Here is a 24,860-nt window from a genome sequence, read left to right on the forward strand (position 1 = left end):
ATTTTTGGTCTATGATTTTATTTTTGTAGTATCTTTGTACAGTTTTGGTATCAGAGTAATACTGATACTTTACAGTATTGGCTTTACAAAATTAGTAGAGACATACTCTCCTTTTTGAAATTTCTGGAATTATTTGCATAGAATTGTACTTTCTTCCATGCATGTTTGCTAAATATTCAAACATCTACAGACAGGGCCATCTGGGCCTGGAGTTTTATGTGTGGAAAGGTTTTGTCAAAAACGAGGAAGGGGCTGAGATTTTTGCCAACTTGTAGGCCAACAATTTAGCCTGCCACGTTTTCGTGGATGCAGAAAGAAGACACAAGACAACTTGACTACTCACAGCATAGGAAGTATCATGAGTATTAACCATATTTGTGGCATTTCCCTTTTCACTTAATTTCATATGTTATCCCATTGGACCCAGATAGATGCCTGCATATGCAATGAGCTGTGTTGAGAGGAACGTTTAGTTAATGGAATCCACTTATTTTTTTAGTGGTCTGTAGACACTTTGTTGCGATCCTGAACAGTAGGTGAGCCTGTCTTCTCCTCGAGAGGCACATACCACCTCTATCCTCTGAGGTTGTAAGGAAACATTCTCTATCCTCCCAAGGTTAACATTGCCTCTATCTTCCAAGGTTATTTGCTCTACAAACATTGTTAAAAACGTTATCTGGAACAAAGGGCAGCTAGTGCCTCTGCTCAAAAGATATGCAGATATGGAGAAACTCATAGAAGATTCTCTTATAGGCTATTAAATGTAAATTCAATTCCTTTAATAATATAAAGCTCTTCGGGTGTTACATTTCTTGAGTGTGCTTTAGAATGCAATTTTTCTATTTCATCTAATTTGTTGAACATATTTACATAAAGTTTTTCATAACATTCTTTTACTATACTTCTGCTGTCTGTAGAATCTGTCACCTTTGGTACCTTAGAACTACTCTATATTTTCATATATATACAGAAAGAGAGAAAGAGAGAGAGATACAGTAATAAATGCTGTTCCCTTTAATAAAGTATATGTTTGTATATATGCATATATATGTGTGCACATATATATGTGTGGTGTTTGGCAAGACCCCCTTGATATAAGCGATACAAATCTGATTTATAACTCTAAATATTTTAGCCAAACTTAGAACGGGGTTTTCAGAAATGTAATGGGATATACTGACAACTAAAAGTAAGGTAGGGCCAGGCGCAGTGGCTCTTGTCTATAATTCCAGCACTTTGGGAGGCCAAGGCAGATTACTTGAGGTCAGGAGTTCGAGACCAGCCTGGCCAGCCAACATGGTGAAACCCTGTCTCTACTAAAAATACAAAAATTAGCCAGGGATGGTGGCACATGCCTGAAATCCCAGCTACTTGGGAGGCTGAGGCAGGAGAATCACTTGAACTCAAGAGGTGAAGGTTGCAGTGAGCTGAGAGCACCACACTGCATTCCAGCCTGGGTGACAGAGTGAGTGAGACTCCATCTCAAAGAGTAAGATCCATTAAAACTCAAGAAGAGGTGTTTAGGTTAGCCAGGCCTTAGGAGCTTGAATAGTGCCAGTACTTTCTTTCTACATATTCTATGCTTTTATCTGTGGATCATCTTAATTTGGTTCTCTCTGAAAACTGAGTCCTACTATATGGTAAGAAACACTGCCACTGACAGGTTTGAAATTTCCTATCTCACAGCATATGCTCAGATAGGATTGACCTATGGGCTGTTTAATCTCCAATTCCAAAATTGACAGAAAGTGCTATGATATGTAAGAGATAAATCTCAGGTAGGCTGGGGAGAGTCATGCTAGAAAACACAGAGGAGTCTCGTGTTTTGGAGACTCTATTAGTGCAGGCATCAAGCTCAGGCAGCCAATGCGTAGAGAATATGTAATACTGGTTTCCAATTCCAAGTAAAAATAAGTTGACTTATATGTATAATATGCACCTAAAAGTATATGAGAAAAAGGATTTGTTTCTCTGGCAACTCCTCTGTCCTCAGTTTTATACATCTCAATGCATTTGAGTACGTTTAATTTAGTATCTTTAGTGTCCTCCTGAATGTTCATGTTAGCAAGATTTTACCCTATATCAGTTAGTGAGAACCCTTTTCCATCACTACGGTCATGTGAATTTGAAAACATCTAATATCTATGATGTTCAGTTATGTCATGTGAAATATGAGGAACTGATTATACAAGCTTGATATGTCAATGCCAGTGATACAAATATCACCAAATATTGATTCCAACCATCAGATATATTTTATTTGAACTATATTTTATTAAAACTGACCTGCACTATATATTTTTGAATGAAAACTTGCGATTATCTGGCTCAGTTGAATTATAGAAATGCATAACATAAATCTGGAGCTGAGTAGTGGTCACTCCCTTTAAAAAAGGCATGCTCTCTACCTTCTATTTCTGTCCCTATGTAACTGGCATCACTGCGAGGTGGTACCATTTGACCTTGTCAGGTATTTGATATTGTGAACCCTGGTTAATTGGAATGACGAATGTGAAAATTCCTAGCCTTCTTTCTGTTGAAAGAGGTTTCTAAATTTGAAATCTGAAAATTATTTTTATTGCCCTCATTAATCTATAAAATCGTAAGTTCCTTGAACACAGAGATTGTGTCTATGTAATTTGTGAATTATTCACATCACTTAATACATTGCCCATGAGAAATAAAATTCTTGGAAGCAGCATTTGGTAAAAACTATTTAGCGCTTCTCTTTCTGTGCATTGAACTTTCAGATTCAAGGGCTTATGGGTTCGACCCTCATCTAGAGGGCTCTCTCCCAGTCTTCTTACAGGCGCAGGGGAGAAGTCCAGACAGAAACCAGGATCTGTAATAATCACTTGATGCTGACATGTGTGATATTATAATACTACATAGAAAATTTTGATCTTTAAAAATATTATGAAGACAGAAAAATAAATAGTTTAAAATAGCTAAACCTGAATCCATATTTCCAATATAACTTTCTAATACTTTTAATCCTTTGAATTCATTCTCTCTGAATTCTTTATAAAATGTAACTACAAATATGGCTGCAAGTTTTGATGAGGAATTGAAAAATAAATGGCAATGCAGATATATGTGAGTTAACTGAAGCAAGTGTGTGTGTGCACACGTGCACATGCATGTCCCCCTCACTGCTATTTATGTAATTTTACCTCAGGATGGAATCAAAATTTCCCTCTACAAAATTCTCATTTTGAAAGCTGCATGCTATTTAGACAAGGATAGTAAAAGAAACAAACAAACAAAAATTAAAACTGAAACCAAAGACCTCTGCTTATCCTCATTTGCTGCAAAATAATATTGAGATTCATATCTTAATTTATAGCTATGACTATATCCACAATCATATCTATATATAAATTTAGAGTATCCTATTCATTCTAATTCTGATTTTTGCTTTCCAAATTATTAAAAGCATTGCATTCAAACCTTCTAAATAATGTGTCTATTTTGAAAATCAAATACAGCAGGACTAGGCAAACGACGACTGACCTTCTGCCTGGTTTTCTAAAGAAAATTTTATTGGAATACAGCTATGCCTCTTCAATTACATGTTACTCATGGCTGTTTTCACACTACAAATAGGGAGTGGAGTAGTTGTAACAGAGACCATGTGGCCCACACAGCCTAAGAAAATTTACAGACTGATGTTTATAGAAAAAGTCTACGAACTTTTGCATTAGATAATAGTAAGGAAATAATAATTATGACATATGAGGTAGATTCAGGTGTAGAAGTTCACATACATACATACACATGCACAAACATATACAGAGAGAGAGAGAGGAAGCCACTTTTCATGGTAATTTGGGACCTGAGGTGATTTTATTTTCTTTCTATTTAAAACCAATAATTTCTTAGTAAGTATTTTTTTCTTGCTTGCAGAGCTCTTGATATAGAATTGCTTGCTATAGCCTTAATATTTTTATTGTAAATAAGCATGTTTTTGAGCAATATTATATCAGTAATCTCATGGTTTCATGTGTTCCTGAAATATTTTTCTATAAATATCTTTGCTATAAAATTACTGATGACCCCAAATAAACCAGGAAAAATCTAGAGATTTATCTGTCCTCAAATGTTATGTTGATACTATCAGTAGCACTAGAATTATACATACAACTATTATTTTCCTTCAAAGTTCACACAAACCTATTAAGATAGCTTGTATAATAACATTACAAATCATCAGGTGAAGGATTACGTAAAACTAACCATAATTATTGACCTGAAATCTTAAAATTTCCCCTCATATATTATTTTCAATTACTTAACGACATGTTTGTTCCATTTGAAAATATTACCTAACCATAATGGCAGGAGTCAAGTGCTGATTTAGGCTTTTGAAAGGAAAGCGTTCCTAATTTTGATTACCAAAGCAAAATATATATATCAATAAAAAGGTAAGGATTAAATGTACTGGCATATTTAGTCAGTATCTTATTGTTATATGTAAAAAAAAAACCACAGCGAGAAGTATTTTGTTATTTTAATTGTGAACCTTTCAGTGTTTAAAGGTAATGACTAAGGAAGAAAAATTAGTTGATTTTAATGTCATTTTTTTCTTATTTAATGAACAAAAATAGAAGTTTTATCCATGAAAGACAGAGTGGCTCTACCCAATTCATTATGTGTTTATTTCTAATTATTTATTCATAGTATGTATATTGAAATAATTTAAAACAAAAGGAAAATTAGCAGTCATAAAATTAGCCCACTCTACTTTTTCATAGCAGACATTCTAGACATATGCTTTATATTTTCAGAAAATGAATTTTGGAATAAGGCCAATACGAATATGTAAAATTGGGAAATATTTTATTCTAGTTTTGTCATTCAAATAAAGATACCTTGAATAAATCATAGTATCACTCCATAGGAAGATACAAATCATACAAGCCCAAATATGAAAAAAGAGGTGTTTTTTTCCTCTTCATAAATTATCTCTCAAGGAAGAGTTAATGTGCATACCTCATCAAACACACACAGTGACATCCCTCCTGTTCAATGGATGAGCCACGCCTGTTCCAACCTAATATCAAATTCTTAATGGTGCACCAGTTCCCACTCCCTCTCTCCCATTCAATTGATTTTTCTCTCACATTTTTTTCTATATCCTCTATATTTAAAATATTCCTTCTTTTATAGTTAATAATATAGAATGCTTCCAATGTGCCAAGAAAACTTGTAGGTGCTTTACACATGTCTTGATTTTGTAATCCTTATTTAATCCTATGGTTTACCATTATCAAATCCATTTTACAGATAAAGGAATTAAGCCAGAATTTGAATCCAGGAAATGTGGATCCAGATTCTATGATCTTAAACAGTGTACTATTACGCTTTTCTTAAGCAGAAAAACAAAAAACTGTGAGACCTCCAGTCTTTAAATAAAGAATGCCCTCTCTTGATTCCCACACTGTCCTCTAGCTACAAACTCATTTCTTGTCTAGGTCAGCAATTGCCTCTTTTGCCAATTGGAATTCTTTGTAAACATCATACTCAAGTAATCAGCAGCCTTTAAATATGGTAGTTTATCCTTTTAAAATATAAATTAAGACCTGTCACTCCCTTCTTGCATAGACCCTTCCATTGGCTTCCTGTCACATTTAAAGGAACTCTAACTTATCATGGTATACGGGTATACAAGACTCTGCCACAAGGGGCTTTGGCTGTCTCTCAGTCTCACATCCTACCTCTTTCCTCCTTGATGGTATTCTGACCATAGTATGCTCCTTCTTCAGGCCTTTTGCTCTGTTGTTCTTGCTGAATGAGAACACTGCAGCCTTTACTTTTTTAAGTTTTCTGTCTTCAAGGCTTTAAGTTCATTTTACTGGGCTTAATCTGACCAGAAAATCTGTAAAAGACAGAGGTACGCAAAAGACCCTCATTAGCCTCAGGTGTTTCATGAATCAAATGGCTGTGCTTTGTAGATATACCATCTAATTTAATTTACTAGACTTTGCTTAAAATCAGAAAACATGGGTTAAAACCCCATATTATCATTTATTAACTAGAACATTTGTGCTGGAATAAAAAGTATTCTTAGTGCTTCCTGAGGAGATTGTGTTTACATATATACAGTTTCCTGTGGCTATGCATACAGATACACATACACACACATACAAACATGAGACACAAATATGAAAGAGACCCAGAAAGAGAGATGGAGAAAAGGAGAGAGGAGAAGGAAAGGAAACAAAGGGAAGAGAAGAAAAGAGAAGGGAAGGGGAGGGGAGGGAAGGGGATGAAATTATGAAATTACCTCTATGTTTAAATAAAAAAGTTTATCACCTCTTTTAGATCAAGGTATATGTATTTTAATTTCTTGTGGGGCATCATTTCATCTTTTCTTTTAAATTAATAGCTTACTATTCATGTAAAACTAGAAAAACTCCCTACAATTTAAAATAGATGACAATCTACATATCTATACATGTATATTTAATTTCATTATTACTTAACTTGAAGGATTTCTATGAATTTTAAGAGATAACAGTGTTGGCTGGGCGCGGTGGCTCAAGCCTGTAATCCCAGCACTTTGGGAGGTCGAGACGGGTGGATCACGAGGTCAGGAGATCGAGACCATCCTGGTCTACACGGTGAAACCCCGTCTCTACTAAAAAATACAAACAACTAGCCGGGCGAGATGGCGGGCGCCTGTAGTCCAGCTACTCGGGAGGCTGAGGCAGGAGAATGGCGTAAACCTGGGAGGCGGAGCTTGCAGTGAGCCGAGATCGTGCCACTGCACTCCAGCCTGGGCGACAGAGCGAGACTCCGTCTCAAAAAAAAAAAAAAAACAAAAAAAACAAAAAGAGATAACAGTGTTTATAACATGCATGACATATAGTAAGCAATGAATATTCATTTTAGTAATTTATTTACTTATTGTAATATATTTATGACCACTGTTAGTTTTACCTGAACTACTAAGGGAGCTTCTGTGATCAACTTTATCAACAAAAGTACTAGCTGTCATATTGCTATAAAGAAATACCTGAGACTGGGTAATTTATATCAAAAAAAAGAGTTTTAATTGGCTCATGGTTCTGCAAGCTATACAGGAAACATAGTGGCATCTGCTTCTGAGGAAGCTTCAGGAAGTTTACAATCATAGCAGAAGCATAAGGGGGAGCAGGCATATTACATGGCGAAAGCAGGAGAGAGGGGGTGCAACACACTTTTAAGCAACCAGATCTCCCAAAAACACATATATACAAACATGAGACACAAAGATGAGAGAAAGAGCGAGACAGAAAGAGAAAGAGAACAACTCACTGTCGCAAGAACAGTATCAAGAGGATGGCATTAAACCATTCCTGAGAAATCCACCTCCATGTTTCAATCACCTTCCATCAGGCCCCACCTCCAACACTGGAAATTGACAATTCAACATGAGATTTGTTCAGGAACATGTAGCCAAACTATGTCACTCTTTAAGAATGCAAAGTGCATACATTACCTTAAAGACTATAGGAACTTAACAGTTAAGTGTCATCTCCAAAGGAAGTTTTCATTCTCTATAGACATTTCACATTTCAATTTCTTAAAGTGAATACTATTTGTAGAAATAACCTCAGTTAATTTTTAAATAATGCCACGACCCCAGAGTATCAGAATAGAGTTGATCGCCTTCTCAAGAGAGGTTTCCTACTATGCCAAAATCTTCATACCTTAAAACCTACGAGGCAGTTTCTTTTCGATTGATTAAAAAAGCAGATAACTGGCTGGGCATGCTGGCTCATGCCTGTAGTCCCAGCACTTTGGGAGGCTGAGGCAGGCAGATCACTTGAGATCAGGAGTTCGAGACCAGCCTGGCCAACACGTTGAAATCCCGTCTCTACTAAAAATACAAAAATTAGCCAGGCATGTGCCTGTAACCCCATCTACTTGGGAGGCTGAGGCAGGAGAACAGCTTGACCCTGGGAGGCGGAGGTTGCAGTGAAACAAGATCATGCCACTACACTCCATCTGGGTGACAAGAGTGAAACTCCATCTCAAAAAAAAAAAAAAAGCAGATAGCTTATCAATGCAACATTTTGTACTTTGACATTTTATTTAGTAAGACATAATATAAAACTAGCAAGAATTAATGAATTATCGTATTTTGGGGGAAAAGCAGATTCTATTTTGAAATACATGATCAAATGCTGAATTATCTTTCCATGAAAGACAGTCACACATTTCAGAGCATGAATTATAGCCATTTTGAAAATCAAGAGTAAACAACTGAAGACATGCAATAAAAATTACATACTTTAATATGTCCTACTATTTCAGTTTATTTTTCTTATTCCTTGTGCTGTAGTTGGGAGCCCTAAAAAAAACCCCAATGGTACCAGTCTTGTGTCTCCTGTGAGAACGGCCCTCTTTTCTTCCTCTGTCACTCTTAGGTTGATGTTTCTACTTTTATTTTAACCAGTATCTATGCATTAAATATGGTCTCTATTTTTGCTTAGCTCAGTAAAATTTCACATTTCTTGATGGCTATTGAAGGGTGACATATGTCAATGAAATATTTATACTAATTCAGTGGTAAATTACTTTAGAGAGATTTTAGAGTTACGTCTTTTACGGTTCTAAAGTCATATGACCCAGTTACTAACTGGCTTCTATGTTTGGTCTTCTATATATGTCAACAGCAAAATAATATCCCTAGGCTTTAAAAAAAAAAGCAGTTATGCCTATTGTTAAGTATTCCTGAAAGAATTCAATCTGAGGACGCTCTATGGGATTTGCCATTTTAAAGTAGTTTTTTTTTTTTTCTTTTTTTGTAGAATGGTAAAAAGTGAATTTGTGAAAAGTGGAATTAATTTGAGAAGCTGGAATCGTAATTTATCTCTAAATACTTCAGAAGTTTGTGGGTTTTTTGCTTTACTTCTTCCTCTTTATTGCATTATAACTTATATACAATAATGGCACACATTGTAAATATACAACTCAAATAGTTTTCCCATATGTAAACAATCATGTAACTATCACCCATATCAAGATACATACAATTTCCAACTTATAACTGGCTCCTTTATGTAACCTCACGGTTGTAAACCCCTTGCAAACATATTCTAACCACTATCATCATACAGGTCCTAAAATAACATTGTTTTATTATAATGTTGAAGGCAAAACATAATTATTTCTCTGCCAGGGCCACAGTATGGAGTTTGCCAGTTCTCCTCACATCTGCGTGGGCTTTCTCTCAGCACTCTGGTTTCCTCCCACATCCCACAGCTGTGTACGTGAGGTTCAATGGTGAGTCTACATGGGCCCTGTCTGAGTGCAGGTGTGTGTGAACACACCTTGCCATGAAATGGCATCCTGTTTTGTGTCCTCACCTGCCAGGATAGGCTATGGGCACCTGTGACCCTGAACTTCACTAAGCAGGTAAATTAATATCATACTTGTTCTTATTAATTTTTTCTTAAAGATAGGTATAGCTCATATTTATTTCAATACTTAATGTTAGAAGTATTTTGGGTCTATTTAGAAGTTTGGTGATGTTTCTGTGACCAAAACAAAAACATCTGGAGGCGACAGAGCGACACTCCATCTCAAAAGAAAAAAAAAAAAAGGGTACATGTAAGGCCCTTGGAATAAGGATAAGGACAAAGACCGATCTTAACTGCTTCTTGCTGATAGGGGGCGCTTTTTTTGGGAAAACGGCAGTCAGAGCTCGCTCTGAGGCCTCTTTAAGGGCTCCCAGTAGAAGGGGCCATTGTCAGAGGCACTGGTTGGGTGACCATTTAGAGTCTGCCCGCCTGAAGGCAGGAAGAGACAAACTAGGTTATTAGAAAACATGTATCAAAACGAAACAAAGGGGAGGGGCAAGGACAGCTCAGAAATTTCAAGGCCCTTTACCAGTCTGCACAGGGAGAGGGAGGCCAAAAGCCCAACTTTACCCTTTTGCCGGCATGTTGGGCTTCTGCGTTCCCTTCTCCTGAGCCCAATCCTAAGCCAACCAGTTTAAGGTTTGGGAAATCAACTCCTTCAAGTTTAGAGGATGCATCTGAGAGGAGTGTCCTATAGTAGAGACACAATTACCTAGTACGGAGACACAATTACCTATCTATGAAGACAGAACTCAGGAGAAGAAAGAAAAAAAAAGAAAGGGTTTTTTTTTCAAAGGAGTCCCAGGGGTTCAGGATGCATTCTAAAGGGGTACAGACTAAAGATGAATGGCTACTCATCTAGAAAGAGGGCAGCAGGCATCCCTGGTTCCCTTCTCTTTATAGTAGATACTTGAGGCACATGAGGAAGACAGGTAAAAGTGTCTTCTTTCCCTCTTCCATACTTCAGCTCCGGCGACCTTGGCAGGCACCGCCATGGGTACCAAAGCAGCCTGCACCCATGAAGCAGGGAAGCTTAGAGAACAGCAATTATCTGCTCTCACCTATGTCTCTTTCCCACCTACTGTCAATAGCCTGGGAGGTTCCTAGACCTCATTTATGCCATGGATATTGAAACCACCTTTGCCAAATTTTAACAGGAAATTATGACAGTGAAAAACTCAGACCTAACCAACTCTATCTTGCTTCTAACCCTTAAACTGTCCTTGTTCATTCCTGGGCATAGGCTGAACTAACTTTGGGAAGTAACTGAGTTCATGGTTTGACTCTGAAAAAAAACTGTAACACCCCTCTCTCGAAAAGACCTCATTCTTGCCTGGAGTCCAGTCTGCCTTTGCAGGACTGCCAAGTAATCTACAAGATTAGAAATTACAACCAGGTGGGGTGGCTCACACCTGTAATCCCAGCACTTTGGGAGGTCAAGGCAGATGGATCACGAGGTCAGGAGTTCAAGACTAGCCTGGCCAACATTGTGAAATAACGTCTCTACTAAAAATACAAAAATTAGCTGGGCACAGTGGCACACGCCATTAGTCCCAGCTACTCAGGAGGCTGAGGCAGGGGAATCGCTTGAACCTGGGAGGCAGAGGTTGCAGTGAGCTGAGATTGCACCACTGCACCCCAGCCTGGGTGACAGAGCGAGACTCTGTCTCTACAAATAAGGTGTCATGCAGCCTCTGGCTCCAAGAGTCTGAAACTCCCCAGTTGCTCCTGGGGATAACATCACTATCGTAAAACCTAAAATCAGTGTTTCAGATATTTTGCAGACCCTGCACTCAGTGGATCAGCTGACACCACCCAGACTAGTAATCTGGCTCCACAAGTTCTGCCATCACACCCAAGAACAGAAGATATGAAAAAAAAAAAAACTAACTTCGACCTCTTATGATTCCATCTCCAACCTGACCAATCAGCACTCCCCACATCCCGAGCCCCTACCTGCCAAATTATCTTTAGAAACTCTGATTCCTGAATGCTCAGGGAGACTGATTTGAATAATAACAAAACTCCAATCACCTGCACAGCTGGCTCTGTGTGAATCACTCTTTCGCCATTGCAATTCCCATCTTGACAAATCGGCTCTGTCTAGGCAGCGGGCAAGGTGAACCCATTGGGCTGTTAAAATATTAATGTGGCCTTTAGCCATGAAACAGCTTCGGCTTGGCTTAATCGGCACGAATCAGCCACACTGACCTGCGCTATGCCTTTTAACCTGCGTTATCATCTGCCTCCGAAGCCCTCAGATCCAGTTTTCCTTCCTAGGGCTTTGACTCAAAGCTTGGAATTGAGTCTGGGACAAAAATGTGTCTTGGGGGGTGGTTGCATGGACTCCTTGTTATAAGTCAAATGCTGACGTGAAACTGTGGAACTCAGTCCTCCTGCAACAAGAGAGAGAAAAGGATGTCTTGTAACACTCAGGTAACTGGTAGCTATAGTTATTCTTTCTAGGATGTGGGTGCATGGTGCTTGGCTTTGGTTAGTTCCCTTGGTCTTACTGTCTCCAAAGAAAACCCCCGGGTGATGGGCACCCTATTTATTCCAATCACCTGGAAGGATTTGCAGGGTAATTTCTCAGAACTGGAATATTGATCCAGATTTTGACATTACCCATCCCCTTTTGTTCTTTCTGAGCTTCCACCAGAGATTGCTGATAGGTTCACAGGAACAAGCCGGGTAAGTCTAAAATGTAGGCAAAAACCTAAAAACAACTAGTGAGTTTAGAATTTAATGACAAATGTATGATACATTTTGAAACGTGATTTCTCTCTCTCCGGTCCTTTTTCATTAAAAAAATCATCACAGGACTGGTTTGCAAAATAGACTTTAGTATTATACTTGGACTGATTATTTGCACAAAGTGTAGCAAGAATAATTATTTTGACACAGGCCTTTTGAATTGGCTTTGATGGAAGTTTGTTCCACAGGTAATCTCAGATAAGACCTTCTAAAGCCAAGCTCAACAATGGGTTTGTATTCTCAAACACCTGTGAGTTGGGTGATCTTTCCTCTTTAGGTTCCATAATAAACTTGGAGCTCCTAGACCTATTAGAAAGTGACATTCTTTACTGACCACAGGTCAGGAACCCTGTACAGGGACTGCACAGACAAGGGTACAAGGCCAGCTTCCCCACTGGGCTTTTATTGGCTCTACAAGTCGAGATTGACTCCTTAAAGGGAAGCATATCCTTCTACTCAAAGCCTTTGTAAAACACCCAGTTTCTCCAATTGTGTTCTGTTGCAAAAGAAAAATGATTCCTACTGCACTGATGCAAACAACTATATTGCCATAAGAATACTCACAGATGGTTTCCAAATTCTAGAAGAACCAGGCAGAGAGAAATAAACATGCTCCAAATTTTGATCACAGGAGTGAATACCTTAATTATTAAATGCTGTAAATAGTTCAAAATAAGCTTCCTTGACTCTGACAAAGATCAGCAACAATCCAAGCAAAAGTCAGAAAGACTTGCTTCAGCTTCCTGATTTCAGTCCATTTAGTTAACTCTTGTTTGGCTTGATATTTGTGAACATTTCTGCTCTTGAGTCCTGTACATTTTCCTTTATTCTAATGTTACAATCTTCAAAGTTATCAGAAGTCTGTATTTGATAGCACCTGTTTAAGTTCTATAGCTAATTATAAACCATCTTTTGAAAAGGATTAAAATAAGACAATTATCTGTGAAGAGCAAAATGTCCAGGGTAGTTACAATTAGAAACACGACTGACAAAGAAGTTTGGTTACCTTCGTGGTTTACAAACTTAACACACTTAATCATAATTGATAGTATATACTTAAGACACTAGAATTTTAGAAATTCCATATAATTTTGGAACATATATTAGCATTATTTACCAACATATAACCTAAAGAATATTGAACATCATTTTGGCAACCCCATGTACCTAAACATGTCAAATAATCCTGTTTACCTCTCTTTAATGGATATCCAAAAAGCCAGGTGTCAGGAAAGACAATTTTGAAACTTCAGTTTGATTTTGGGAAGCCTGTTACATGTATTCAAGGCTCAAAGCACTCGATATTACTGAACTGAAATAAAGTTCAGATTACTCTAAGTTTTTTAATTTGCAAAAATGACTCGAAAAGTTTAAAAAAGCAAAAACCTTTTATAATCCTTTACAAATTTTGTCAAAGAGCAGATTAGCAACTTAAGAAAACCTTGTCATGATTTTATTTTAATGCTCAATTTACAGAAAAACCATATAATACCTTTTTGCTTTTAGTCAGTATGTTCACACATAGAACCTGTTCTGTGGGATTGATTTCCAAAATTTTTGCACCACTTGTTTGAACCTTCAGCTTTTCCTATGGAACTCAAAACAATCCTTTGACCCTAGGCAAAAATTTACATTTCCATGCCTTCTTATGACCTTTTACTAAAAAACACATTGTATTATTCTTACACCCCTTGCATTCAAATCAATTTTCAATAGTTTCATTTACATGTTATAATGGTAACACCCAGCAACTCTTAACTTTCAGGTAAAAAGGGGTAAGTTGCTTTAATTGTGTTAAGTGCAGACAAGTTTGACTCCAGCTTAATTAAGAGCATGGTTAGTTCCATATGTCCCCAGGCCTTATCAATTGTGAAGGCCAGCAAATTAAATAGTTCTCAAAACATAAAAAGCAGTTTGTGACCTCAAAACACTTAGCAAACCTTGCATCTGACCTTCGTAATTTAGCCCACCTATTTACATTTTGATGTGATCTACTTTTCATCAATAACCTTTAAGGCTGTTCCTATTTATCAAAGATTAAAGTCACGTGAACTGAAAGGTACCACAGCTTTTATCTTCCCTTTAAAAAATACTAGATCCAGAGGCCGGGCGCGGTGGCTCAAGCCTGTAATCCCAGCACTTTGGGAGGCCGAGACGGGTGGATCATGAGGTCAGGAGATCGAGACCATCCTGGCTAACACGGTGAAACCCCGTCTCTACTAAAAAATACAAAAAACTAGCCGGGCGACGTGGCGGGCGCCTGTAGTCCCAGCTACTGGGGAGGCTGAGGCAGGAGAATGGCGTGAACCTGGGAGGCGGAGCTTGCAGTGAGCTGAGATCCGGACACTGCACTTCAGCCTGGGTGATAGAGAGACTCCGTCTCAAAAAAAAAAAAAAAAAAAATACTAGGTCCAAATGATTGTCTTTCATTAGGCTAAATTAATCAGAGCTCTTTTTACAGACATCACACACAGAACAGACACAGGCTGAAGAAAACCCTGTCTCCACAAGATCATTGTTTACAATCAAAACTTTACGAATATAAACAGTGATATCTGGGGGATCTGGCCTAGTAAAACGTCTTCTAGAAGGGGAAAAAACCTTACAAGTTAACTTGCTGATGTGGCAGAGGAAGGAAAGAAACACTTAAAAAATTCCTAGGGAAGAACCAATTTTTTTCTTTTTTTTTTTTTTTTGACGGAGTTTCATTCTGTCACCCACACTGGAGTGCCATGGAGCAATCTCGGCTCTCCGCAACCTCTGCGTCCCAGGTTCAAGCAATTCTCCTGTCTCAGCCTCCCGAGCAGCTGGAGGTGCGCGCCACCACGCCCAGCTAATTTTTGTATTTTTAATAGAGATGTGGTTCCACCATATTGGTCAGGCTGGTCCCGAACTCCTGACCTCTTGATTCACCCGCCTTGGCCTCCCAAAGTGCAGGGATTACAGGAGTGAGACACCGGCCTGGCCAGAACCCCTTATTCTTATGCAACTGGTTCCTCCGCCAGGGATAATAGTTGAATTACTATCAATGGAGTAAAACCCCTTGGCGGGGGAAGGGGAAGGATGCACTGTGGTTGGCAACCGGACAGCGGCTGTGCATAACCCTTGGGTTATGCGTCCTAGTCCAGGCACGTAGGGGAGGGGGAGCAATGAGCCCGCATTCGCCTGTCTTTCCCGACCCCTATACAGGAGTTGGGGGCACTTTTTCCCCTAACCTCAGTAGTGAGAGGATGGAAAGGCTTAGAAACCACAGTGAAAGGTTTTGACTCCCCATTTCACTCACCGCTTCTCAAACCCCCACGTGGTGCATCAAAAATGTTGCAGGACTTTTCTTTAATGCAGCGAAAGACAAGGTTCTTTGTCCCACGGCCGCGAAAATTCAGGCTCACAGACAAATTGAATGGTAATACAGAGTTTTATCCGGTGATATCGGGTGAAAAGAAAGAAAAGGGGGAAACAGGGACTCTCGCTAATCTATAGCCCCTGCAAGAGCTCTTCCCGCCGGCAGCTAGAATCCTAGGGTCCACACAGGAAGAGAAGGGGCCAGGCTCCTCCCCTCTGCAAACGTCCCAAATTTCCGGACGCTCCACCTCAGAGTGCGGGTGGGTTGAAGTTTCTCCGGGCACCGTCTCTCACCTGGCTACCTCAACAGGAATTTGACTCCTGCTTATCTCAATTAGCCTCAGGTAAAATTGGTTTCCTTACATGCCATTTTGATTAAAGATGCCATTTCCAAGAACCTATCAAGGAGGTTAAGTGAAGACTTACTGTGTACAGCTGTAGCAACAATTTCCGTTAATAAGGGATTGCATATACGATAGAGGTTCCATAATAGAGCTGAAAAATTCCCCCTATCTCCTAGTGATGTCCTAGGTGTCCTCAAAGTTGTAGCACCACAGCTTATTTGTCTGTTTGTAGTACTGGCATAAATAAACCTACTGGGCTGTCAGTCATCAAAAATTCTACCACATACAGTTAGGTGTGGTACATAATAATAAGGGTAACAAATGACTACGTTACTGGTTTATGTATGTACTACACATTTTATCATTTTAGAGTGTACGTTCTCTCCTTAATAAAAGTTAACTGTAAAACAGCCTCAGGCAGGTCTTTAGGGGGGTGTTCCAGAAGAAGACATTTTTATCATAGGAGACAAGCATGTGATTGCCCCTGAATCTCCATGCATGTTACTGCCTCTGAAGAACTTCCAGTGGGACAATACGTGGAGATGAAAGGCAATGATAGTGATGACCTTGACTCTATGTACAGACCCAGGCTGATGGATGTGTTCCTGTCTTAGTTTTTAATGACAAAGAAACAATTTAAAAGTGAAAAATAAGTTATACAAAGCTGATAAAGATTGAAAGAAAATATTTTTGTACAGTATAAATTGTGTATGTGTTTTAAGCTACATGTTATTACTGAAGAGTCAAAAAGTTTAAAAAGTTAGAGTAAAAAAGTCAAGGCCAGGTGCAGTGGCTCACACCTATAATCCCAACACTTTGGGAGGCTGAGGTGGGCGGATCACCTGAGGTCAGGAGTTCCAGACCAATATGATAAAACCCCGTGTCTACTAAAATTACCAAAATTAGCTGGGCGTGGTGGCAGATGCCTGTAATCCCAGCTACTCAGGAGGCTGAGACAGGAGAATCCCTTGAACCTGGGAAGCAGAGGTTGCAGTGAGCGGAGATTGCGCCATTGCACTCCAGCCTGGGCAACAAGAGGGGAACTCTGTCTCAAAAAATAAAAATAAAAAAAGTCACAGTAGGCTAGCGTTAATTTATTATAAAGGAAAAAATACAGATTTTTAAAATAAATTTAGTGTAGCCTTAGTGTACAGTGTTCAAGAAGTCCACGTATTGTACAGTAATGTCCTCAGCCTTCACATTTACTCACTCACTCCCTCACCCAGAGCAACTTCCAGACCTGCAAGCTCCATTTGTGGTAAGTGTCCTGTATATAAAAATTACACAATTGTTTATCTTTTATACCATGTTTAGTATACATTTTCTATGTTTAGATATTATATACACAAAGATTACATACACAGACCATTTTAATTGTCTACAGTATTGTCTACTGCATACGTACAGTATGCAGTACAGAGGGGCCTCAAATAATGTTTTTTGTTATAATGTCAATGAGAAAAAAAATCACTTTCTCTCCAGGTACTCTGGTTTCCTCCCACATCCCAAGGATGTACATGTCACGTGAATTGGTGTGTCTATATGGTCGCGGGCTTATGTGTGTGGAGGTGTTTGTGAGTGTACCCTCCCACCAGGCAGAGCCCTGTCCAGGGCTGGTTTCTGCCTCATGCATGTGCTACAGGGACAGCTTCTACCACCTGGGACCCTAAACTAGAATAAGGGGGTTGGAAAATGAATGAATGGATACAAATTATTATAAAATAAAAATTCATAAAATATGTGATAATCATATAAATGCATGACAATAAATGATGTAGTATTGTGGCAAGCCAGGTCTCACTAACACAAGCCTCTGTAACAACTGTTTCTGTACTGACTGAGTGGTTAAGTTAAATATTAAAAGCCCAATGCCCTTATACAAAAGCTAGGGTGTAAAAAAAGCTCACCAAGAGTCTTGCTTTGGTCTTAAAGCATGACAAAATAACCAAATGATTCTTTTTTTTTTTTTTTTTCTTGAGACAGAGTCTGGCTCTGTCGCCTAGGCTGGCGTGCAGTGGTGGGTTCTCGGCTCACCGCAAGCTCCGCCTCCCGGGTTCCAGCCATTCTCCTGCCTCAGCCTCTCGAGTAGCTGGGACTACAGGCGCCCGCCACTGCGCCCGGCCAAGTTTTTGTATTTTTAGTACAGACGGGGCTTCACGGTGGTCGATTTCCTGACCTCGTGATCTGCCCGCCTCGGCCTCCCAAAGTGCTGGGATTACAGGCAGGAGCCACCGCGCCCGGCCCTTTAACCAAGGAATTCTTAACAGGACCCATTAAGGATTAAGCAAATTGAATTGTGGGTCATCTGCATCTCGCTATTGGGCCATGAGAAATACCAGGCCGAGCCTCAGTGTGGTCTGGGAACAGTATGAAAGTGCACGGCAAGCCAGCCGTATTTATTCTTGTTTGTTTTTGAACTGCATGGTGGTGAGAGATGCTCCTCACAACATCTGCTTTATAAAAATTTATTCATTGATTTAACCCATCCCCACTACAACCGCCAGCACTCAATGATTCACCAAAGTTAGGTAAATGATTATCTTACTTGTTTTTATTAATCTTTCTTAAACATATATGTAGCCCACATTCAGCTCAATGTTTAATATTAAAAGTGTTTTGGGGTCTTTATGTAGACATTTGGTGATATTTTTGTGACCAGAAATATACTATAGAAACTTAACCCTTAATTATATCAATTTGCCATGAAAAAATTGGTTTGTGATATGTCATTTTGCTTAAAGGCACAGTTTCCCAGAACTGATTGATGACGTTAAATAAAAACTTACTGTATTTGTTTTGTGTGCTTTTGAACTTTATATGAACATCATCAAACCGTAAGTATTTTTTGTTCTTCATTTCTTTCCCTCACTACTATATCTAAAATCTATGTAGTTCCTTGCAGTTTGTAGCTTTATCATTGCTGTGTATATTGTATTCATTTGTATGAATACATTTCAGAAGTGTTTTTGTAATCATAAGTGTAATTTATGTTGCATAGACATTGCACACCAGAATATTTAATTTAATGTGCATGAAGATTATAAATAAATTATTAATTTTCTGGGATCAATGATTACCAGCAAAATGTCATTATTCATTGTCTTTCAGTGGAGAACAAACTGGGCACTTTCTTTTGAAAGACTTACACAAGCTCTAGCCACTGTATTGCTCTTTATTATTTGTAATCAAGATCATTTTCTTAATAAGGCAAGAAGAGAGGAATAAGAGGGACGCTGGTATTCTTCAGTGTAGCTAGTCAGCAAGAACTCTGTTCTTTTATTAGCCTTTTATTTTCGTGATTAAAAATTTTGATTTGTATGCTTATGTGTATTTGTTTTATAAAAATAATCTGTTAGCATGCATAATAGATTAGTGCTGTCAGTAGTACTTTTTTGTGAATTACATAGAAGAAATTTGGGAAATATTTTTCCAGCTACCACATAATCAGAGTTTGGATAAAAGTTCATACAAGAGAGGAAAAGAAAACAAATATTTCATTATTTTTAGCTTGCAATGCTTTGACAAAATCACATACTGTTGTAACTCTAAATGTATATAATATCAGACAGATTCTCCTTACTCTTTTTAGAGTAAGATTGAGATTCCTTGGAAAACTTATTAAGGGAAGGATGTTGGGACAATTCAGTTCTTGTGCTGCAGTTAATCCTGAGATTGTGACTGATAACTCATAATCTCCATCCTTCACAATAATTTTAAATTCCCCTTTCCTTCAACTGGCAATTTTGCTGATTAGATAATTTGTCCGAAAAGGTAACCTAGACCCTTTCATAGGGATCTGAAGTTCTGTCAAGGTATATTTATTAGTCCATGTGTATTCCACTTATTTACAGTTTAAAATAGCTATAGAAGTAATAAGAGATACACCCGAAGATCTCCTGTGTGTTAAACATATTCTCCCCTACACTCATGAAAATCAGCGTTAGTAACCTTTACCATTATAGTAACTTCTTTCTGTGCCTTCTGGTCTAGTGGCACAAGGAACCCATAGTAATTCAGTGATAACTATAGCTTTGTGCTCTGTGGGACTCTAAATATTTAGTGGCTAGAATTCCTTTTCTGGGAAATAGGACATCAAGAGCCCAGTGTTTCTAAAGATGACAAGCACAAATCCCTTAATGGATTATGGGGAAAGATGGTGAAGAGTATTAAACTTCCAGCTTATGTTCTCCAGACCCATGCATCCTACTATATAAAAGTAATTGCTTTAAAGTGTTTAGTGAATACTCAATCATAGTGCCCCACCTTTGCCTGCAGTCATCTTCAAGCTGGTATTCAGCATTTTTGAGCATCTTGGTCATCCATTTTTTGTTTAAAGTAATCAGTTGCAAAAATCAGCATTGATGTATTGGCAGTGCTTAATGCCTTATCTCCTTGTTCAGAACCAGATTACAGATCTGGGGGGAAGTCATGCAGATGGACTAGAGTATCTCTTGAGCCATAGTTGCAATATGTGGCAAGGCTGCATTTACCACAGATGGGGCCTATTTTCCTGCCCTGCAGCACACTCAAAACTAGCAGCCTTCCACATAATCCAACAACAGATCAGAACCCCATTTGAAAATATGAAAAATGCTCACCCCAAAATCTGAAGAAGCCTAACAATTAGTGAGATTTCATCTTCATGCAGTGTCATGAAGATGCACTAAACCATCCTTTATTTTGGAAGAAGTGTCACAACATGCCCCTAAACCACTAGACCTCTAAATATTTTAAAGTGGCTCCTTGAATCAGTGTAGGTTTTATCTTTCCCCTATTGAAGTACATGTGTCTTATCATGATCTGAAAAGTACTGTCTATATCTTGTTCATTTGGCCCAACAAACAAAATGTCAAAAATAAAAGCAGATCAATGTGATGTTCTAGTAGAGTGCCCAAAAGGTCCAGATATCTCCAAATTGTATTCTGATACAGGTTGGGGAAAAAGCCTGGAATAAGATCATAAATATGTTATATTGTCTACCTTATGAGTACAAAATGCTTTTGGTCCTTCATTCTGATGGGGATAGAAATATTGTATTCTCTATTGTGAATAAACAAAGACTTGGAACCAACCCACATGTCCATCAGTGATAAACTGGATTAAGAAAATGTGGTACATATACACCATGGAATACTATGCAGCCATAAAAAGGATGAGTTCATGTCCTTTATAGGGACATGGTTGAAGCTGGAAACCATCATTCTTAGCAAACTATTGCAAGGACAAAACACCAAACACTACATGTTCTTACTCATAGGTGGGAATTGAATGATGAGAACACTTGGACACAGGAAGGGGAACATCACACACTGGGACCTGTCATGGGGTGGGGGGAGGAGGGAAGGATAGCATTAGGAAATATACCTAATATAAATGACGAGTTAATGGGTGCAGCACACCAACATGACACATGTATACATATGTAAGAAACCTGCATGTTGTGCGCATGTACCCTAGAACTTAAAGTATAATTTTAAAAAAATGTATTCTCTTTATCAGTGGTCACATAACGTGACAGATGCTTATTGCTGTAACAAAAATACCACATCTGCCAAGCAGTGCAAATTTACTACCTGATCGAGTTTGCAGTAGTCCACTATTATCTTTCTAGATCATTCTTGGAGTTTGAAAAAGTCAGACAAGTATAATAAATGAATATTTGATGGGAACCACCACCGTTACATCCTTTGGTCTTTAAGATTGACATAAAGTTTTGTCCTTCCTCCTGGAATATAATGTTGTTTTTTTGTTTTCTGTATTACTGGATATGGAGAGCAGTTTCAATAACTTCCTACCTACCCTACCACCAGTGATAATAATTTCTATAATTTCTATTGCCATCCAACCAGTGACGTATTCAATTCTAGAATCCCATCCTAGGAGCCTGCTTCTGATTCCAACTGCTTAGGTCAGGTTTCTAAAAAAAAAAAGAAGAGGGAGAGAGAGAAAGAAAGAAAGAAAAAGAAAGCATCTAACCTAGGAATTTTTGTTCAAAGGATTTAGAAAATGCTCTCAAGGAGAATGGGTGTGGAATGAGGGAAGGAAGATTGGGTGGAGGGTAAAAAGCTAAGCAGGTATTCTCTAGGAGGTATCAGGCTAGTTTTAGTGGGATCTCACAGGAAAGATCTGGAGCATGACTTGCACACGTAATCCCATATTGTTTCAAGGGCTTTTAGCACAGGTATGTTTGTCAAGTCACTGGCCACAGGTTGCTTACTGTGATAAGGGGGAGCATAATCTCCAGAGTTAGGCAGCTCCCATTTGACCAAGAAAAGTTATTTGGAGAAGAAGGAAACTGGTCTATATGAGCAGGCAGTATTCTAGGCAACATGAAGATGGGTGCACTGCCACAGTTAAAGGAATCTTGACAAAGCACAGTAGTATCCAAGATGAGATTTCAAACATCATTCATGTTGTCGATACACTGCAGGTATAATCAGTTAGAGTTTACAGTGTGATAACAACTGCATTCCAAACCCAGTAATACAGCAACAACATTTCTTTATTCCTCATATTTCATTTAAACTCTTGGTGAACCTATGGCTTTTTTTCTTTCTAACAGGATTCAGGTTGGATAAAATATTACCAGGCTTGGACAAACAGGCAGAAGAGAAGGAGAACTGAAACAATCACTTTTGTTCTATGTCTCTCTCCCTCTCTCTCTCTCTATCTATCTATCTAATCTGGTAGTCACTAGGACAATTCTGAAAATCTGAAGAGATTCCACCCTCCCACCATCTGCCCGGACTTCCTTCCCCTCCTCCCTCTTCTTCTTCTTTTTTTCCACCCTTGATCTATTCTAGGGTAGACAATCCTCAGTCTATTGTTCTGCATGGCCCTTGGCTCTGATCCTCTTGTAGGTACTTTTCTTTCCCACTATCTTCATAGGCTACATCAGATTTTGGATACTATTCTTTCCCCAGAGTCTGAGAAGCTCTTTCACTCTGATTCCTGGTCATAGGAAATTGGGTGCCCCAAGGGTCATTTCACATTTTTTAACAGTCACAGATCCTTTTGGTCCAGGCTGTTGATTATCTTAACAGTAAAACTTTTTCAAAAGCAATAGTGGGCTTTTAATTTATTTGATTACTATATACTACAGATACTGATAACCATACCAATAATTCTTTATAAGATTTTTTTCTTCCCTCTGGGCTTATATGCTGTTATGTTGAGCCTATGAAGCTTCTAAGAGATATTTTAGTCTTAAGCCATTTTGTTTAATTGAAAGGGCTGAATCAATGCAACATTAGTAGGTGTTTGTTTTTAATCTTTTAATAGATATAACCTTGATATGATTTTTGCTTGAGGCTGAATTTTAATTTTTTTTGTTGTTGTTGTTCAAGGCCTTCATAGTTTATCTTTAACCAGTTGGAGTTGAGAAACTGTTCTATTTTCTAATTCTGCAAATTCTGGCCTTTGCTAGATTTCTGTGCTGCTTTTTATGTTTGAGAAGTGGTCTAATGATTCCTGAACTCATCTTTTTCTAGAAATACTTGTCAATACATAACAATAGTAATAAAATAATGTCAACAACATACTAGTTTTCCTTTTACTCCCTTAAATTCAGAAGTTAATTAGAGAAAAGCATTAGCAGACCTTGAGTCATTTATTATAGGGATTGAATTGACCCCTCACAGGGCTTCAGTCTCTAAGAGAGTTGGATTATTTCCTAGGTCATCATTGCTCTTATGGTGTAGACCCTATAGCATCTCATCCTACATTGTGGGGAGTTTACAAGTCTATCCCCTCCATAAGGAGCAAAGGACTCCAATATTTGTCCCCATTAGCCCTGCAACTGTGAATATCCTACCAAAGTAGATGGTTTCTAATGTGTCCAGTAAATAATAACTCCATTTTGTATAATATACGTATGCATGTATGAATGTATTGACTGGCTGATTTAAAGATCCTTTGTGCCCTATGTAGAATTTCTGTAGTTTTACTTGTCTCCCTTCGTCCTTCTTTATATGTTCTACAATACTAGTAAAAGGGCTTAATTTTAGGAAAGAAACACCTCTCATAATGGGATACCAGTTCTCTATGCTTATGGTTGCTTTTTAAAAATCATATTTTACCTCTTTGCATGTTTTCTCTTTTACTGTTTTTATGATTTAGAAAGCAGTTGCTCAATATTTTTTTATTTCTTATTTTCTTTCATTGCTTCAAATCTTGACAGAAAGGCATGCATTTTTAAATTACTCAATTTTGTTTGCTTGCTTTCATCCGTTTAAAAACATTAAGTCCAAACTGGCATTTCCTTCTCTTTTACATATTATTTTTGTCATTACTGTTCTCCTAAGTTCAAATGTGTTTACTATTGTTAGTATAAAATTTTGTTATAATTTCTCTTTTTTTTTTTTTGCATAGTGGAAAATTTCAACTTGTAGCTTTTCTTTTAAAAAACGTTCAGTCATTGGATATGTATGAGTGTGAAAGAACTTCATTTTCTCTTTTAAATATATTATTTATCAAAGCAAAACAACTTCATGAAGTTTAAATAGAATACACAATTATCACGATGTTAAAGTATGCCCTGGCCAACAGACGAAATGGGCTCTCTGTGCCTTACTGAGGTGCTTGACATTAAAACAGAATCTGGTGGCCAAAGCTGGGTGTGGGAGCAGTCAAATACTCTGTCCTAGGAAAGATATTATAAAAGTGGAACAGAACCTTCCTTTCTACGATCAAGTAAAACCAGTTCCTGTTGGGAGTGCCAAATAAACTGTAGCTAGAATACCCGCCCTCCCTCCCCAAACAATGGCCTTTCAAAAGAAATATCTGACAGAGGCATCCTGTTTTGGGCTTGGAAACCACTTAATCAGGGCTCAACACTTTCGACCAATCAGAATTAAACAAGTTTGATCACTTTTTTTGCATAAACAGACCTGATTGAAGACTGAGGTAAGAACTTGCCCTATTTAAACCAGACCCTTCCTTTGTTCCTTAGAGAGCACACTTTCACTTCTTCTAGAGGTTGTGTCTCCCCATTCTGCAGATTGTTTCCTGATAGAAAATAGGGCTCTCTCTTTTTCCTCTGCAGTTCTCAGTCTTTTGTTTACAATGATAT

This window comes from Colobus angolensis, unplaced genomic scaffold (genome assembly GCF_000951035.1).
Source record: "Colobus angolensis palliatus isolate OR3802 unplaced genomic scaffold, Cang.pa_1.0 Scaffold7, whole genome shotgun sequence".
NCBI lineage: Eukaryota > Metazoa > Chordata > Mammalia > Primates > Cercopithecidae > Colobus > Colobus angolensis.